Source organism: Archocentrus centrarchus, chromosome 3 (assembly GCF_007364275.1).
Source record: "Archocentrus centrarchus isolate MPI-CPG fArcCen1 chromosome 3, fArcCen1, whole genome shotgun sequence".
Classification (NCBI taxonomy): Eukaryota; Metazoa; Chordata; class Actinopteri; order Cichliformes; family Cichlidae; genus Archocentrus; species Archocentrus centrarchus.
In genome coordinates, this window is record NC_044348.1 from 2744549 (window position 1) to 2763504 (window position 18956).

At 41.1% G+C, this 18956-nt stretch overlaps 1 protein-coding gene across 1 annotated transcript in view; it reads left to right on the top strand.

Moving 5' to 3' along the window:
- LOC115778064 (protein kinase C-binding protein NELL1) overlaps positions 1–18956 on the top strand; it is a 281912-nt gene that overhangs the window by 22391 nt on the left and 240565 nt on the right. The window lies entirely within an intron of this gene.

Sequence of the window (18956 nt, forward strand, 5' to 3'; positions counted from 1 at the left end):
TTCCATCAACGATGTTGCATCATTTCATTCCTAACACATTACCCAGTCCATATCAGTATAGATACCCAGCATGATTTTTATTTTTTGCTGATGTGTTTTCAAAGTGTTCCTTTAATTTTTTTTGGGACATTGTAGGAGTGAATATTTATATTTTTTGGCATTCTTGACAACTTCAGTTGACTAATTGACTGCCCTTGACCAACTAATGGATCAATCAACCAGTTTTTCATTACGAGAGCAGAGCTTATTTACTCACTACCCCCTCTTGTTATTACACCTGGCTGAGTGAACCCAACATATTGAGCAGGATGAGTAGGATATGTACTACCTGCCAGGCTCATACCAGCAGTTTATGAACACTAAAGCTTTAACTTTGCGGTACTAAATGACTGAGCCCCGCTAATGCATCACAATGTCATTACCTTCAGAGAAGGGAAGGTGCACCAAACATGTGCTCACACTCTCTCTCTCTCACACGCACACTCACTCTCTCTCGCTCTCTCACACGCACACACACACACACACGGGAGGAAGGCCACAGAGATTTTTCAGGCTCGTGTTATACTCAGCTTGCTTCTCCACGCTTGAGAGGCGATAACGTTTGTCATGAAGACAGAGGAAAAATCTGGAGTGCCATTTGTTTTAATAATTCACCGTTTCTGACTTCATAATCAACCCCAACACAGTTGGAGTCACTAAACCTGGTAGCTTCCTCTCCAAATGGAGTCCCATGTGAATAATCTGTTGCTGACACGTGTTGGGAGTACACATACAGATATTGCTCCGCACGCATCAGCTAGTTTACATTTCCAGTCGTCTGTATTTGATGAGCTAGCTCCTTCCTTTTTTTGCCTGTGTGTGAACTGATGCTCCATTTGCTCAGATAAGAGAGGGAGGGAACAGTTTGTGTTGTTTGTCTTGCTGTGCCTTTCTTTTTTTTTTTTTTAGAGAAGTATTAGTCTGTGTGCTCACTGGCAGGGTGGTAGTGTTTTCAGATACTTCCAGAGCTACGTGTAGGGCTGAAACATATGAAAAAAAAAAAAATGCCTTATGTAGTGCATTTCCTGGATTGTCTGATGGCAGGATGAGGCAAGATTATAAGAAGAGTTTAGCATGTTGTTTCTTTAGAATCCATGCTCATGCCTGCTGAAAACCAGAACCTTTGAAGACAGTCTATCTTTTGCTTGGTAGTTGTATCAAAATTATTTATGCACTGAATAGGAGTGGGTGATATATACCCAACATTATATCATGATATTTAAAGGAAATTTACTATGATGATGTTTCTGACAATATAGAAAAAAATGCTACCCAAAATAGAAGGGCACTCAGTAGAACGCATACCTCATGGATGAGATCTACATAAACAAATAATGGCATATATAAAGTCTGGATATTTCTTATTCAGCCCTAATAGAATCCTCAAAAAAAACAAAATGAAAAAAAAAGAAAAACATTTGTGGAGATATGAATTTTATATGTGTATATGATTTTTGTGTAGGGCTTGTAGCTCACTTTGCACTGTTGAATTTTAATTTAAACTACAAAAAGACTGAATTATCAGCAGTATTTGTTTATACCTAAATATCACATTTCATTGCAATAGGTGAAAAATTCACTAAGATATAAATTTTAAAATTTCACCAATGATGAGAGAGAGGGATTTTTTTTAAATAAAAAAAAAAATTAATGGTGACCTTGACCTTTGACATTTGAAAATGAAATCATATATTCTTGGGCCCCCAAGGAATATTTTATCAATTTTGGTTCAAAACATTTTGAATTAGGTATTTTTAACATTTTTGAAAATTTTCTGGTGACCTTTGACCTTGAAAATAAAATCATATTTGCTACAAAACTTTTTGAGTTTGAGTTGCTAACAGACAAACAAACAGGAGTGAAAACATAACCTCCCTCCACCTATCGGTGGGCGAGGTAAACATAACCTCCTTGGTGGAGGTAAAAAATACTGAAGATATTTTACTGGTGATTGCAGCACGCAGGCTGCAGCATTTATAAGTGCAAACAAAATTAATGGCCTTTTCCATCCTTCTTTTCCAATGAGCTACTGTAACTGAGGACAGACTATCCAAGTCAAGATGTGAATCTATTGCCACAAGGTGCCAGCAGCAGCAGCAGCATTATAATGCAGTAGTAGTGGCAAAGTATCATATCCAGTGACACAGAATAACCACCAACTCTGACTTAACAATCCAAAATGGTGGCTATGAGCATAAACAGCAGTAAAACTGTAAAACCTTTAATCTGTACTAACAGTGTTGTGTACTGTATTTGTGACTCGCTAGATAAACCATATGCAGAGCTTTGACCAGGCTCTATCTATGAATGTGCTGCAGCGGCGCTTTCAAGTATGGAAAAACAAACACTTTGCTGAATTGCTTGTTATTCATGAATGGTTCTACTTTTCTAAGAAGCAAAATAAATCTTGCTTTTCCAACTTTACTGCTGTAATGTGCTCAACTTGAAAGTGACATCACTCCAGCCTCGACACATGACTCCTGAGGCAAAGGTTCACACGTCACCAGCTGCTAGTATCGTCTCCTTCCTCGCCTGGTGTTACTTGATGGTGTTTTTGCCAGTGGGGAATCATGTTACCATCAATGAACAGTGGAACAGTGGGAATAATTTTCTTGCATATTTTGCAAAGTATTGTGCTTTGCTGGAAGTTCTTGAAGTAGCTCCCTTTTTACGTGATCATCATTGGAAGCTGACACATGGCTCTTACTTTCAGAAATGTCTGGACTTGTTCATTGTTGTGTACGCTAGGGAACGTAAACACGTGCTCTATCACTGATACCAAGATATGACACGTCTTTATCACGTAAACATTTATACTGTTATTATCATGAACAATATGATATGGCACAGGCCTAGCACTGAATACATCATATGTCATCTCAGCATAGTTAATATTGGAAGGTAAGACTCTCCAATACTCCGATGAGTATTGGGTATAAGAATAAAAATTGTTTGATTTCTTTGGATGCAGTAGGGTATCTTTAATTGCAACTTTATTGACTTATGTTATGAATTGTTCACTGGTCTTGGTTTTTGCACTTTTGATTGTCATATGGAGCACTAGCTTTAAGTTTTCCTAAAACTAAGCAAGTATTTTTCAGAATAAGTTAGACCTCAGTCACACAGACCAAGAGACAGTTTGCAACCTCCTGGCAACCTCTGTTCACTAGAGGTTGCCAGGGGGTGTATTCCTTGACCAGTTGATGAGTGGTTGCTGGCAGTCACTGTGAAATCGGTTGCTAAAAACTTGAGTTGCAGAGGCTTAGAGACTGATCAGTGAACCCCTGGCAACCACAGGTCACTAGGGACAAATATGTAATCCCCAACTGGTTGGTAAGTAGTTGATGGTATTCACTAGGTGAAAGTTTTTGCAAGTAGGTGCTGCACTAAAAAACTCCTTGTGATTTCTCCGGTTGCTAGCAGAATGTTGCAGTTTGCCTAGAAGACGCAGACTTGAAGACACTTGCCAGCTACAGGGGTTGGACAATGAAACTGAAACACCTGGTTTTAGACCACAATAATTTATTAGTATGGTGTAGGGCCTCCTTTTGCGGCCAATACAGCGTCAATTCGTCTTGGGAATGACATATACAAGTCCTGCACAGTGGTCAGAGGGATTTTAAGCCATTCTTCTTGCAGGATAGTGGCCAGGTCACGACGTGATGCTGGTGGAGGAAAACACCCCAAAGTGGCTCAATAATATTTAGATCTGGTGACTGTGCAGGCCATGGGAGATGTTCAACTTCACTTTCATATTCATCAAACCAATCTTTCACCAGTCTTGCTGTGTGTATTGGTGCATTGTCATCCTGATACATGGCACCACCTTAAGGATACAATGTTTGAACCATTGGATGCACACGGTCCTCCAGAATGGTTCGGTAGTCCTTGGCAGTGACACGCCCATCTAGCACAAGTATTGGGCCAAGGGAATGCCATGATATGGCAGCCCAAACCATCACTGATCCACCCCCATGCTTCACTCTGGGCATGCAACAGTCTGGGTGCTACGCTTCTTTGGGGCTTCTCCACACCGTAACTCTCCCGGATGTGGGGTAAACAGTAAAGGTGGACTCATCAGAGAACAATACATTTTTCACATTCTCCACAGCCCAAGATTTGCGCTCCTTGCACCATTGAAACCGACGTTTGGCATTGGCACGAGTGACCAAAGGTTTGGCTATAGCAGCCCGGCCGTGTATATTGACCCTGTGGAGCTCCTGACGGACAGTTTTGGTGGAAACAGGAGAGTTGAGGTGCACATTTAATTCTGCTGTGATTTGGGCAGCCGTGGTTTTATGTTTTTTGGATACAATCCGGGTTAGCACCCGAACATCCCTTGCTTCCTCTTGCGTCCACAGTTAATCCTGTTGGATGTGGTTCGTCCTTCTTGGTGGTATGCTGACATTACCCTGGATACCGTGGCTCTTGATACATCACAAAGACTTGCTGTCTTGGTCACAGATGCGCCAGCAAGATGTGCACCAACAATTTGTCCTCTTTTGAACTCTGGTATGTCACCCATAATGTTGTGTGCATTGCAATATTTTGAGCAAAACTGTGCTCTTACCCTGCTAATTGGACCTTCACACTCTGCTCTTACTGGTGCAATGTGCAGTTAATGAAGATTGGCCACCAGGCTGGTCCAATTTAGCCATGAAACCTCCCACACTAAAATAACAGGTGTTTCAGTTTCATTGTCCAACCCCTGTACTTGCTGTAGTGAAACTGTGAAAAATACAAAGCAAAGCAGAAACAGAATGTTTGCCTTCATCATTTTTGTTGCAGTGGAAAAGCACAAATGTTACTTTGAAGGCATGCTCTCCATTTCCAGTTTATGTTGCATTTTAGTTCGGTTTCAGTACCGCTCAGCAAGTAGTTGGTGAATGTTTGCAGACAAGTCAGTGTTTTCCATGCAAACTACTGTTGACCACAGTAGTCTGCTAGCAACCAAAGCAATTACAAGGAGGTTTTCAGTGCAGCACCCTCTTTGCGACCAATTTCACCTGGCAACACCCAACAACCTACAGCAACCACAGGCCACTACTAATGACCTGTGGTTGACAGGTGGTCACCGACTGGTTTCTTGGCCTGTGTGACTGAGGCCTAAAAAATCGACCATAATTTGTTTATAGTCTCATTCCTTTATTTTCACACATCATATTCAGAGCAGCCACATCCTGTGAGGGCAGCTGCTATATGGTGAAAACCTTCAGGATTTTTTTATTTGTTTAATTGTTAAGCAGCTGCAGGATTGAAATAAAAGAAATGCCATTGATTATAGTATAGAACAGGATAAAAGAGAAAGGAAAACTGGCGGTTGTCATATCACAGCCCAGTGTTTAATGTCAAATTTGACACATGTAAATGATTTTATATGTGGTTGTTGCAGGTGTTTGCTGTAGTGGTGTTGGGCTCTTAAGAGATGGTTTCTGGGAAAGCAGCCAGGTGCCCTTGAGTGACCTTTGGCTGTATTATCTGCTCGTGTGTCACCTTCATGTATGTCGTGATCTGATTGTATCTCCCAGCCGTGCTCTGCTTGCCTTCCACGCTGCACCACTTGTTTGCTCTACCCCCACTGTTTTTTATTCCCATCCTCTCTCTCTTATTAAAGGATAAAGGAATGCAGCGGGATTCATGCGGAGGTAAACAATGCGGCTGTCGCTGTCAGCTTGTCCATATGAAAGAATGATTAAGGAGCCTGCCATAAACATGATTGCGTGATGATGAGGTTATTTGCCGATTTGTTGCTTTATTTGACATTTAACGACACAGTAGTTGAGAGCTCTTAGAGGATGATTTATCATGAATATAAGGGTACAGTACTTACGGTCGCTGTTAGTCAAGCCATATCCTGACATCATATTTTTCAAGTATGCAGAGCATGGCTAATTGAGATAAATAGCTGTGCAAGCAGTGCAGATGATAGGATGGAGACTGTCTGGTTGGCAAGCCTGCTGGCTGGTGTTGTCCCGTTCTTGGATCCAGTGAATGGCTGTTTGTCATGTGGAGCAGTACGAGGAGAATGAAGAGGTAATTAAGCTTGGCTGTGTTGTGATGTGTGCAACTTGCTGTTCAAGCTTCCCTGATTCTCTGCAGGGGCCGTGGCTATACAGCTGTGCATACCTTTAGAGTTAGCCATACTCCCAGCAGTGGGTCTATTGGAGGCCTGACGGATACTGATACAGCACCTCAAAACTCTCTATGGTCTGCTAAATTAGCTCACATCTCAATTCCACCTATTTCCCCTGTGAATTTGTGTTCTTTATATGTATGTGTGTCTGTGTGTATCTCGATGCTGCATGTGTACAGTGTGAGTGGTTTAAAGCCTGGAGTGCCAGCTCTGGTGTTAAAACCTGCCCACAGCAGAGGAGGATTGTGTAAAGCTGTGGGGGGTGGAGCTGATTATGGATAGGATCTAAGCCTGGAGAGTTGTTAACAAAACACATGCACACATACACACAAACACACAAATGCTTACAATATAGAGAGAGAGATTAGTCCCCAGTGGGGCTGTACTTGAGCAGCATACATTTGAATATCTTGGGTTTAAACAAAATCTAAGTATTTTTAAAATAGTTGACTGAAATAAGCACATGGATGCTTTTGGTTTTGTTTTTTGTCTTTTTACCAATGCACATTTTCAGCAGTCTCAGTTATGGCACGAAGAAAGTTAAAAGAGCATTCTGAAAGATGTCTGTGAAAAAAATCTAAATCAAACACAAAATGGGGAAAAATAGGATTTTGAAAAACACTTTGAAAACACATCAGATCTCAATGGGGTAAAAACAACCTGGATATCTATTCTGATATGAACTGTGTAGTGTGTTAGAAGTCCCAGAGGTGTTCTTTTGGATTTAGGTCAGGTGAGCGTGGGGCCAGTCAGTAGTATCAATCCCCTCATCCTCCAGGAACTGCCTACATACTCTCGCCACATGAGGCTGGGCATTGTCGTACACAAGGAGGAACCCAGGACCCACTGCATCAGCAGAGGGTCTGACAGTGGCTCCAAGGATTTCATCCTGATACTGTACCTAATGGCAGTCAGGGTGCAGTTGCCTAGCCTTTAGAGATCTGTGCTTCCCTCTATGGATATGCCTCCACAGGCCATCACTAACCCACCAGCAACCAGCAGCATAATGTTCTCCATGGCTTCTCCAGACACTTTCACGTCTTACACATGAGTTCAGGGTGAACCTGCTATCATCTTTGAAAAGCACAGCGCACAAGTGGTGGATCGGCTAATTCTGGTATTCTATGGCAAATGCCAGTCAGGCTCCACTTTACATGCAGTGAGCATAGTAGGGGTGCGGGAAATTTTTGATTCTTAGATGCATCTCAATGCGCAACGTGGAAGATTCAGAATCGATTCACAAATGACAACAATCGATTGTCTAGACGTTAGCTCTAACTGAGAACGTAATGAGCGGAACATAAAGAGCGGAACTCAGACGAGCGGAGGTGTTGCACCCGGACAGTCTGTGCTGCGCACATAACAAAGATGCAAGATGGAAGAGCGGCAAATCCAGCCGGCACCTTCTGCACTAAAAGCTAGTGTGTGGAAGCATGAAAACATCCATTGACAAGAGCTACACCATATGCAAGTTGTGTCAAACAAAGCTCAAATATTTTGGAAACACGACAAACATGAGGAACTATGTTATTCAAAATAAGCTGAAGTCAACAAGCATTATTTTTGTATGAGAGCTGCTAGCACATAATTATACTCTTGTGTGGAAGTTGTGGTTTTGGTACCACATATTTGTTTGTTGTTTGCACATAATGTTGGTTAAGAGTTGGCATTTGCTGAAATCTTGTTAATTTACTACAAACATGCTGCTACAGGTGCACTTTTTCAGTTTGTATTTCTTTGTTCAGTTCTCTGGAATGCATGGCCTTGTACTTGCCATATTGCTTTCATTTGATTTAATATAAATATAAAATAAAATGGGAGTTTTAAAATGAAAATAAAATTGAAGTTAATTCATCATGGATTGCTACTACCAAGATGCATCGATAATCGGTTTATAATCGAATCGTAGAGTGCTTGGAGATTCCCACCGCTAGAGCATAGGGTCTACTAGAGGATGTTGGGCCTTCAGGCCACCCTAATGAAGTTTGTTTCTGAGACATTCACATCAGTGGTTTGCTGAAGGTCATTTTTTAGCTCTGGCAGTGCTCATCCTGTCCCTCCTTGCACAAAGGAGCAGATACTGGTCCTGCTGATGGGTTAGGGGCCTTCTATGGCCCTGTCCAGCTCTCCTAGAGTAACTGCTTGTCTCCTGGAAGCTCCTCCATGTTCTTGAGTATGTGCCGGGAAACACAGCAAACCTTCTGGCAATGGCACGTATTGATGTGTCATCCTGGAGGAGTAGGACTACCTGTGCAACTTCTGTAGGGTCCAGGTATCACCTCATGCTATCAATAATTGCACTGACTCTAGACAAATGCAAAACTAGTGAAAGAACAGTCAGAAAAGATGAGGAGGGGCGCCTCGGTGGCTTAGTGGTGAAGCTGGCGACCACATGCACATGCCGTGTTGGGTTGCGATGCTGGCGGCGCGGGTTCACGTCCCGGCCCGTTGCCAGTTTGCCCGCGTGTCTTCCCCTGTATCTTTCCCCCATTTCCTGTCTCTCTCTACTGTCAGTAAACGCTGCTGTGGCCAAAAATGCAAAAAAAAAGAAAAGATGAGGAGGGAAAAATGTCAGTGTCTTCCACCTGTAAAACCATCTCTATTTTGGGGGTTGTCTCATTGTTGCCCCTCTAGTGCACCTGTTGTTAATTTCATTAACACCAAAGCAGCTGAAACTGATTAACAACCCCATCTGCTACTTACTGACCCGATCAACATCCCAGAAGCTTAATTGACTTGATGCTATATTTATGCTTATGTTTCACTCAGCAACCCAGTGTGAGCATGAGGAATTTAAATTCATTCAGCTCAAGAACCATATCTTCTGGCTATAATCTCATTCCTTAATCCATACATCTGCACACATAACTGCAAACAGTTCATCACTGGGTTCACAGGTTTGCTTTGCATGAGTTTTGGTGTGTGTTTGAGGTATAACGTGCAACTGTTGTTGCCTCTGGAGGAAATCAAAGTGGAAGGTCATTATTCTAACCACTATCTAATATCCCCCTCGCTGGATTATGTGTCAGTGTTGTACATTATTTTTCTTTAAGTGACAGTTGATGACTCTCCCTCAGATGAATGGCCTTTATTTCTCTGAGTTTCATCCTTATTTATGGTAATCAAACTGCCCTCGATCTGGTGGCTTCTGATAAAGGGCTGTTAGGTTGGTCAGAGGCCACACGAGGAGGATGTTTTCTGCAGCCCATCTTGTTGAATACATGACACAAGATATCGCTTCGATAACCTACCAGTTCGAACTTGCAGGATGTTTAATGTTTAGAGTCAGGTTATTTTCTTGCAAAGGGAAGGAAAGCTTGAACTGAATCATCAATGTTTTATCAATTCATATTTATGAATTTTTCAGCAGCTGGGGAGTTCTTGAAATGCAAGCCAAGTCGACTTAGGAGAATCTTGCTGAGAGCTCTGCTGTGTTTGTAGCCTGTTTGACGTGCACTCACAGTCTCCTTCACGTGCATCAAAGTGTGTTTTCCCTTTGTTTTTTCTGCAATCGCTGTTCGGCTTCTCTGGCTTTTGCCAGTTTGTATTATAACTGAATAGTCTTTACATTTTACGGTAACTTTGCCACTTGTCTGAGACAGCCTTGTTGTTATTTATTTGACCTTTGTAATGTCTGCATGTGTTTTTTTTTTTTTTCTTTCTGCATTCTGCTTTAGATGGAAAACTGTACGCTGAATTTGGTGCATCTTTGCTTCAGCTGTAGGCAAAGCAAAGTGCCATCAGTGCTTGCTGCTGACATATAGTTTTTTGTCTTTGACAGCTCTGTGTGTGTGTTTGCTTTATTTCCATTTCCAGTCATGCCTCAGTCCTTTATCTCCACTTCTAGCCCAGCCCTTCTTCTGCAATCGAGTTTCTCTCTGCTTTTTCACTCTCCACTGCAGACCTGCCTTGAGCAGCTGAAAGCAGGCTAGCTCCTCAGGGACGCTCTGCTGTGTACTGGATGGATGACTGGCTGGCTAGCTTCATGTGTGGATGTACAGAGTGGAGAACTTGAAGTGAGGAAATTACGATCACTGGATTCTTTCAGGATCACGGGGGGGCACCTTTGAAAGTTTACAAGTGTCATATGTACTGTATTTTTGCTTGTGTAGCTTTATAGTTGAGGGCATATAACAGGGAGACTTGTTGTGTGCATTTGTGTGTTAGCTTTTATTTTTAAATTTTTCCTACATTTTTTAAAATAATTTGGTCACTGACATAATCCCTTTTAAGTCTTCCCTTTCTGTTGATCTGATGGCATCTGAACATGTCAGATTGGTCACTTTTCCATAAATGTCAATGAGGCTTTCTCAACATTTTCATATGATTGTCAGCCTGACAGAAGTCTGAATGCATGCAGTCACGCTCTAGACTCCTGCTCGAACTCTCCTGCTTTTTGCTCCTTTCAATCTTAGTTGCAGTCTGATGCTTTAAGAAAACCTCAGTTGCTCATTTATTTAAAAAAAAAAGGAAAAAAAAAAGGTAATATATGTAAGGAGGCTTTTTTTTCTGCACTTGGGACGAAGTCTGAAGGCTTTTTCCACATTTCAGCACTAAGACTCATCCATAAATTTCACAGGGTGCAAAGGATGCAGTCTGCATGCCTTGAGGTGCCAGAGGTGCACGCAAACCTCTCCAAACTTCTTTCATGTGTGTTGGTTTCCCTCATTCACATTGCTCCACAAATTTACATTTATTACAGATTGGAATATCTGCAAACTACAACTTCACAGTAATGTCTTTACAACTCTGGAGGTGTGACAGGTCAGATTAACAAGATTCACTGGTACAGGAGCTGAAATTGGTTAGTTGCTTCCAGCCATTTTAGGAAGTTGTAGCTTTATAGCATGACTCAGGTTTCCTCCTGAGTTTATTACAATCCTGCAGCATCAGACAGCAGCAGGATCCATCCATCAGGCTTTCTAAAGCAAGAGAGTCGAGCGCACCGTAACACCGCAACATAATCAATTAGTTACATAAATTATCTCTGGCATGGAGACGAGATCAGAAGCTAACAGAACATGACATGGTGTAGTTCACTACAGAAAGGTGAGCTGTCATATAGAGTTGAAGCTTTGGAGTGAAGCCGGTTGCTTGTCCTGCGTTGCTTTGTTGCTGACAGTTGGTTGCTGGTGGACATTCCAGGCTCAGGTTGCTGTGGTAACGCTGTCCCATGTCAGTCAAAAGGATCCTTCGTGCTCACTGGCAGTTGCTGCAGTTGTTTGCCTCAAAGTTGAGAATACTTCATGTTGCCGGTGGTTATTTCACTCATCGTCAATTGATCATCACGTCACTGATGCATTGTTGCTTTCTGTCGAGCCCCTGTGACTTGGGCGGTGGTGGGTGAATATGGGGTGCAGCCACTCTCATTATCACTGCAGCTATCAGAGATAGCCACTAAGTGATGAAATCTTTTGTATATCATGTGATCTACTGTCAAATGTAGTGCACAATATTCTATTAGTAAGTCATTCCTACGTTCCATTGTTGGATTAATGTAAAAGTGACCTAAGTCCAAATTGCAGAACTTGGTCAACTGATGAAGTCAACTCTGTTACAAATCATGCCACTGCTGTTAGCCAGCAGAGCTGCTTGACTTCCCCAAAGACAAAAATATGAACCAGCAGAAGAGGATGTACGCCAACAACAGAGCAAGAAAAATAAGCGGCTTACATACAAGAAGTCTTCTGACAGGACTGATAGTAGTTTGAGTCGAGATGAATGATATGCATGCATATAGGGTTTGAATGCTAATATGCAATGCAGATGTCTTTAATTATTCAGTGTGTAATTTATCCTGGTACTCCATGAGCTTTGGTTTGGGATTTTTTTATTTGAGCACTCTTTGTTCCCCATCTGTAATTTACTTGCTGTAGAGACACTAAACCAGGTGGCCAGTCAGTCAATTATCAGGATAAATTTCAGTGTGGTGCTTCATGATATTAATTAACAATGTGGCCAAAAAGTGCAACTTGCAGCATACAAAAATCCATTATATTGACTCACAGCTGGCCCGAGTTCTGCTAATTGGACGTGATTCACAGTCACAATTGGACCAAGTTCACAGATATGAAAACCAGGCCAAATATGGCAGGCGTCTCTAAGCCAAAATCATCTCACATTTGGTTCTCAGGTGCCAGAACACAGCCAAATATGCCATCACATCATAATAACTAATACTTAATAGCTGGTATCAAGAATTGTAATAAGGATTTCAAGAGTTCAAGAGCCAAAATAATGAAATAACATAGAATTCAACTTTACAATATAGCAGAAATTATTACTATTAAATAAAAAATAAAGTAAGTTATGTCTTTTAACTATACTTAATCAATAGGCTCTAAATTTATGTTTAAAGATTTCATCATTTCCAGCTGTTCTTTGCTCCATCAGCAGACTGCTCTGCTCGCTTGTAACAGAAAAGCTAGAAACTTGAAAAGATACTATACTGCAGCAACAGCATGAAGGGCTTTACAAACAACTTCAATGACGTTAATGAATGAATGAAGTTAAAAGGAAATTTGGAAACTGCTGGGATTTCAGTGCAACGACTCGAGAACAGGTGTAACATGTTCTCTCTGGTCCTCGTAGTGTTTGGGACTTTGGGATCTGTTGTAGCTTTATAGCAGTTTTGGGTAGAACAGATAATAAAACCTTACAGTCAGCAGTCAGGTCAGCGTGACGGTCGCTCAGCGAAAGAATTTCAGTCATGTTTACTTTTTCTATTTAATCTCGTCATAATGTATTCTTTCCATTTGTTTTGATTTTCCTTTTTAGAGTTTTTTTTAAATTCTGTTTTGAGTTATTTATAAATTTTCAACATAATCCAAATATTTCAAATCAGCATGTTGTAGGTACTTGCCTTTAATATGTATGAGCACAACTCCTGCAATATTTGCAGTATTATTAGGATTAAGATGATCCGAGTGGGGGGGGGACACCTGCTGAGTTGGTGACTACATTGACGGATGGCTGAGAGAAATTTGGGTTCTGTCAGCAGCGTTTTCCCAGAGGAAGGACTGACAGGTTTTTGATGGTCAGTGAAAAACATTTTTCAGGTTTGGTGTCACCTGCCAACATCACTCTATCCTTTGTGGGTTCAGTTAATTGGCTTCAACTGATACCAGGAAACTTTGATGTGTTGTTCTTCTCTTCGTGTAATTTTAATGTTGTTCCTTACTGTAACAGCAGCCTCTGAGCAGCTGTCAGTAGTGCCGAATATGTTGCTGCTGGGACTTTAAACACGAGACAGCCAGATTGGCTGTACCGTGCAAAGATGCTCTTTGATCTGACGCTCGAGTACAGATGGCGTGTTTGTATATCTGCATGAAAACATGTATCATTCACTTCATCTGGATGAAGGTTAGACTGTATTAGCTGTTATTTAGGATTAAAGCTTTGCTGTGAGTTTTAGGCCTCTGTGGAAAAATATAATGGACAAAATGTCTCTTTGATTAGCCCAAAAAAAAAAAGATACTTGATGATCTAACCTTGGGATCAGTGAAATTGTTGGTGACAAATCAACATTAATCATCTTACTTGTTTTTTTTTTTAAAGAGATGCACTTTCACTTTTGCAAGTTTGCACAGGTGCACAGATATTTTTATGGCTGGTCTTCTTGCATATCGTCACCCTCTTAAAATAATGGCCCAAGTCAAGTTTTTTTTAACAAAAGTTTTATTTTTTCCTAAATCATCATTATTTTAAGAGGGTGACGATGTGTATCTGTGGGAGTTTCCCTTTCAGAATGAAGCATTTTGTGGAGGGGGAGTATATTTAAAAGAATCATACAAACATGATTTAAAGCGACTGTTGCGATTTGGCGCTATATAAATAAAACTGAATTGAATGAGTGAAAGTATGTGGCAGGCAATTTACTGCAGCATGTGCTACATTTAATGCAGAAGAAGTCATATTTTGGACCTGATGTGGCTGTGATGGTTTTTGCTGGGAGGCCTAATTTATTTGGAACGACAGGAGATGTTATCAGAATGGGTGTGTAATTGTTGTGAATGAACTGCTCAAAACTGTGAGTGTGGCACCAAAACCTTGGATCTGTCTTGTGACTCTTCACTGACTCCTCATCCCTAAAGTTAAGAGCCAAGCCCTGCACATTTCTGGCTCTCAGTAATACGGGTATTTAAAAAAAAAAAAAAAAAGGAGCAGAGCTTCACTGAACTGAACGTGAAGCGCTGGAGAGAGAGACAAGAATCCCAGTGCATGCAACAAACGATCAGTCCACAATTACACACTGAAGTGCACAAAAAAGACAGATATGAAGTGGGTTAAATCCTACAAAATGCCATATTGATTGCAGCCTCACATGGCACGCAGAAAAGCAAACAAACCAAAAAAAAAAAAAAAAAAAACGAGCAGTGCAGACATTTATGTTTGTGGCACAGTAGCTTCATTAATACATGTATGGCTCGGGATCTCGGTGTGAATGATCTTCTGAACATCATACAGGTGTGCTATTACACACAGGTTTCCAGTTTATATGGTGGAATAGTCTGTAATCCATCCTTTGGATAAATCCTGTGCTCCACCTGAGCTGTCAGTTTCATAGAATAGTTGTTTCAGCTTACAAGATCACCCACAGTCCCCAGCAAACCGCCCGTTCCTGGCTGCACATTTTTGTGATACTTTGCCCTGCTCAGTATGCGTGGTCCAAAGCCATTTTAATAATGGTCTCAGATTGGAGTCAGCTTTAGCCTCCTGGATAAAAGTTGTCAGTCTTTTAAATTTAAAATATTTTCCCCAAAAATGCAATTGAAAATGTAGTTTATTTGTATGGGAACAACATGTGTAGGAGGCAGCACTGGCATGGAGCGATGCATATTATTGTTTGTCCCATCGAGCAGGAAACTGACTTTTTTTTTTTTTTTTGTTTTGTTTTTTTTGGGCCAGTTGCTGGCCTCATGGACTCTGGCCTCCTAGGAAACTCTGCCCTGATCTACTTTGTGCCTTTAGCAAAGACTTGAACATAGTACAGTAATGTGCTTATCTGGCTGTGATATGGCTTTTCCATATCTGGCTAGCCAGGAGTCTGCATGGACATGACTGGCTGTGTCTTTGGTGTGTAAAGTCTCTTTGGGCTGCAGCTGAACTCCTCTTCCTCACTGCCACTTAAAGAGGCCATCTGTAAGATTTAGCCAAGCTGGGGTGGACCCGCCAGGCTCCTGATTAAAGTGATGAGCTGTAAAATCGAAAGGGAAGGGGGGGTTGACAGCTGGCTTCTGCCTGCTACACCGAGCTTCGTCTTGTCTGCTTGGAGACGAACCTTCCCGCTCTACCTGCTCCCTCTGCCACTGTAAATGGGTTTGTTTATGTCTGCGAGCTCGAGACTGCTATATGGTAGACTGCTAGAATGCCTTGCTTTAGTTCTGCTCCTAGCACAATATTGATCCATCATAATTAGTGGACTGTTGGGTAGTTATGACACTGACAGCTTTTATTGTTTGGGGAGTTTTGGTACTTTTTTTTGGTCAATTACATTTTAAATGCAGCAGATTTTGACAGACTTTTGTAAATTAGCATCTCAGCACTGTGTGTGTTTGTTTGCTGCATTAGTGTCTGTTAGCATTTTGTGGTTCAGTCTTTACACAAGTGCCTGCATATAAAAGTAGGCAGCATTTAAACCAAATTCTCTTGTAAAAGTAAACTGTATTTTTATAAGCTAAGGTGTGCATATATTGTGGAATTATAAAAGCAAAATTGTTGAATGTAAATGATGCTTTTCAGTATTTTAAAGCTTCAGTGTCAAATGAAAATCTATTGAGATTGTAAGCCAAGATTTAAAAGCAAATCTGGTGGTGGCAGTTTTTAACTGAAGTCAGCTGTGTGCTCATTACGATAAGTGAGATGGCAATTTGTAATGCCAGCCTACCCATATGAGCTGCCTTACACATTACAAAACGTCTCAGAACTAATAGAAGTCAGAATATTTTTTTCATCTTTACTGCTGTCGTCATCATTTTTGTTTTTGGTATGTTTGTTAGCAAATTTGCAGGGGAAAAAAAATCCCTATCTTTGGCCCTCTGGAGTCAAAATGACATTGTTGATTTAAGATGATGCAGCAGCAGGATGCAGCCTCGGTGAGTCGCTGTTTCAACTTGTGTCAAAAGTGTGGAACTCAAACTGCGTACCAGGTTTTAAATTGTGTTGATTGACCAAATAAAACCAGAGTTGTGATCGATAAGTTACACCATGCTTTTTTCTGTATATTGTCCTCGCATGTGATGAGCGTTTGGTAAAAACAGGATCATCGCCAGCAGGAAGTGCTTGCGAGCAAACAAACAAACAAACACGAAATCCCCTTCCTTATTGGTGGAAAAATGCACTACATCAACCAATCTAAACTTATATGGCAATGTGTGGCGTTTTGGTTCTGCAAGAACGGGTGCAAGTTGTGAGGGCGATGGGGCGAAAGAGAAACATTGATGGCGAGTTTTGAAATTTGAGAGATTTGACAGATTGTAGTGTGTTTGGAGTGTATAGTTAGTGTGTAGTGTACTGTGTTTAGTGTGTTGTGTAGTCATGGATGAGGCAGATGCTGCCAAAAAGTCACCAAAGGCAGACTCAAATGTAAATGCTGTCTTCAGGTGTACAACAGAGGAGTGACACACCTGGAAGTGTCAGATGGGCCCCTCTGTGTTGTGGTGGACAGGACCTGTTTGTTGGAGTGGCACAAATAATTTCACATTAAGGCAACTCCATGGCCTTAATGTGGAACTCAGACCTACAGAAAATCTGTGGCGGGAGCTAAAGCTTTGTGTTGCCAAGCCACAGCCAAGAAACCGAAAGAATTTAGAGAGTTTCTGTAAAGAAGAGTGGGCCAACATCCCTTCTGAGATGTGTTCAAACCCAGTGCCCAACTGCAAAACACATCTTAGAGCTGCGCTTTCCAACAAGGGTTTCTCCACCAAATACTAAGTCATATTTTGTCTGCGTATCAAATACTTATTTCACCCAGTGACATGCAAATCAAATTATAACTTTTATGCATTGCGTTTTTTCTGGATTTGTGCTTTATACTCTGTCCATTACATCACTTTCTATTATTACCTCCACTGTACTGTCTAATAATATCTTTTATTAACACAATATCCTGCTAATTTATTAGTCCACAAACATTTTATGCCATGAAAATGTCTCTTTTTCATGACATATCGTCCCTTTAGAATTTAAGGGTTCTATCTGACATTTTTGACAAAATTGACAAAATTTTCTTATTCGTTGACTGCTTAATCAACAATATGTAAGAGATTTTTTCAATTATATACAACTTGGGCCATTTTATTCACAAAACAAAAAGGTTCTATCTGCAAAATCAAGCTTTAACTTAGTATTATAAGGTTCTATTTTTTAATATCTCAAAACTGGTCAGAATGCAGATGGAACCTTATCATTCTAAGGGGACGATACTTAAAACCCAACAACCTACTGCATGTTTTACTGTAAGGAACTTCTCTGCAAACATTTATGTCTTTCCTCTTCCAAAAGATATTTCATGACATGTCAAAAAAACAATTACATATGATTTCATAGCATCCCAACTTTTTGGAAGTGGTGCAGCTAAGAATCTGAAAAGAAGACAAGAGACCTATCCAGTTGTTTTAAATATTGCCAGGGCTGCAACTGTGGCTACTGTGGCACCCGACACAGGAAAGTGGAAAAGAGGTAGTTGTAAGTAATGCTGTACTGAAGCTATCCTAAAGCTGTTGCTTAACATGCAAGCTGAAGCACGAATGTCCATTGCTACCATTACTTTGTAGAAGTGTTCTTCACTGAAGATAAACTACAGTTTATCCCCCGTTCTCATTTGCAGCCAAACTCATTTGCACAAGAATAAGAGTCTGCTTTGGTTTGTTTGCTGTTTATATTGAGTGGTGCTCATTACGACAGTTTGTCTGTATTGATCATAGCTGTGAGGAGTGTGAACGTGACTGCTGACTTACTACAGCTGCTTTGTGTATGTGATAGGATTTTACGTGTCTGTCAAGTGAAGGAAAGAAAAGCGTGAAATCTTAACAGTATCGTCTCATCATAAAAAGAGTGCTGTGTCTCTGCAGATTTGAAGTGGTGATCTAATGACTTGCTCTGGTCTGAGAGCCTGCATGTTGAACTGGGGGGGTGAGGAAGTGGCTCCCTATCAACAGGGCTGTGACGGTGGGGAGGCCAAGTGTGAGGTCAGGCCGGCCACTGTCACCCTGGGGAGATTTAAAAGCCATGTGCTGAGACAGCCACAGGCTCCTTTTCACTGGACTGTCTGTCAACTGGCTACAGCTGGGAGTGTGGAACCATGGCAACCTCTCATTCACGCACTGCTGCTTTAAATGGCATAAAGCTGCATATCACACAGTGTTTAAGATCTGGCATTGATACTATAGCACAAAGTCAAGTTCATGTTACATTTAAATACTGCATTTAGAATGCTGATAGGCCCAGTGACTGTGTCAGTGCTTGTTGCTCATTGTATGGCCTGTGTTTGCAGGGTGTTCTAGAATCAGCGGTCCTGATGTAAATGGCTGTGTGCTGTATCCCCCCCAAAATGAAGTCATCTTCAAAAAACAGAAGATTCCTCACATGTACATCTAAGAAAAAGTAACCCCTGCTAACTTGGGAAATCCTTGTACTATGATAGCAATAAGGGTTTATTAGAGAGTTGAAGGTGTGCTGACTAAGGTGTTAACTTGTTTGTAACTGAATCGCCTGACTGGTCATGTTTTTCTGCTTAGGTTTTGTCCCTTTGGAGTACAGCAGTTACTTGGCGAGCAAAGGGAAT